Raw genomic sequence first — 1,757 nt, forward strand, 5'->3', positions numbered from 1 at the left:
AATAAGGTCACTGCCTCCCCATTCCTAGTACAGGCTCAGACAGCACAGTCCTTTGTGGGCTGTGAGCTCAGATAGAATGGGAGGGGGCCGGGAGCGTGGGGCTTGTGCAGTCCTCTAGGCTGATGCAGATGGGAGGGGAGTGTTTGCCCAGGAAAGATGGCATTGGTCTCGATGTGGCTTCTTCTGCAAATATTTGGTTGTAAGACTTCTGTTCAGCTGTTTTCAGTGGGATCTTCAGGTTGATTTTTGTATAATTTAGTTGTGATTCCAAGTCCAGGCCGGGAGGAGAAGAGAGCGACTTCCACCAGTTCTGCCGCCATCTTCCTCAACAATTCTACTTTAAATCTTTGTGTCTACATGTCTTTCTTTTAATTCCCTTTAATTTAACCATTAGGTCTTTTAGCTTCTATTCCCTCCAATTTTTTTCAAGTTCTGTTTCAACATGAAAGATGAAAATTTTAACAAGTCTGTGTTGGACATATATGGGTGTGTGTTTATTAGAAAAAATTCAGATAAAATGTACACACACGTACGCATACATATACTTCTTATGTGGGAAGGAATTCTTAGACTCACCAAATATTTCTAAATATTTTATTTATTAACAAAATTGACAGAATTAGGTTTATCATCTCATATCACAACAAGAAATAAGGAAACAGGATCAGGGTGATTACATGTACTCTTAATTTCTGTATGGCTCCTTTAATTCAGAAAAGTTGGCATTTTAAATATGTTCATTTTATTTCATTCATTCACTCCAATAAGTTATTTAAAATAAAAACAATATGTTAGAACCAATAAATTAATTCACTAACATTGTGGGATACAAAATTAATTTACAGAAATCTGTGGTGTCTAATAACAAACTGTCAGAGAGAGAAATTAAGAAAATAATCCCACTTACAACTGCAGCAAAAAGGATACAATACTAAAAGTAAACATAACCTAGGAAGTGAAAGACCTGTACACTGAAAACTATAACATATTGCTGAATGTTACTGAAGAAGATGCGAAAATGGAAAGGTATATTGTGGTCACTGATTGGAAGAATTAATATTGGCATCACTCATGCCAAACCCAGATTTAATACTGGACCTAATAGAAGTTTCTACATCTCCCAGAAATACAATTTTAATTTACCAGGTTGGAATCTTTTGGTCAAGCACCAGTAAGGTAATCTGTCACATGGGCCCTCTCCATCCCTGTAGAAAGAGGAAGGAATCTGCATGATAAAAGCCTCTTTTTCTCCTCTCCCAAACAAAAGGTGTCAAGGCCCCATCCCCAAATTTCTTCTTTTCTGTTATTAAGAGCTCCCTTATGCTACTCTTTCTTTTTTCCTGTAAAAACCTACTTTTGTACAACCTTTCAGAAATTTCTCTTGCTTGTTAGGTGGGATGCTGTCTGATTCCTGAATCAGTTATTAAAGCAAATTAGATATTCAAATTTACTAGATTGAATTAAAAAATACTGAAAGCAATCCATAGATTCAATACAATCTCTATCAAAATTCCAATGTAATTTTTCACAGAAATAGAAGAAACAATTCTTAAATTTGTAAGGAACTACAAAAGATCCTGAATAGCCAAAGCAATCTTGAAAAAGCAAAACTAATCTAGAAGCATCATGCTTACAGGTTTCAAACTACATAAAAACCTATAGTAATTAAAGCAGTACAGTACTGGCATTAAAAAAGAAGATGTCCATACTACCCAAAGCAATCTATAGATTCAATGCAATCCCCATTAAATTACCAA

This window comes from Myotis davidii, unplaced genomic scaffold (genome assembly GCF_000327345.1).
Source record: "Myotis davidii unplaced genomic scaffold, ASM32734v1 scaffold2674, whole genome shotgun sequence".
NCBI classification, from domain to species: Eukaryota; Metazoa; Chordata; class Mammalia; order Chiroptera; family Vespertilionidae; genus Myotis; species Myotis davidii.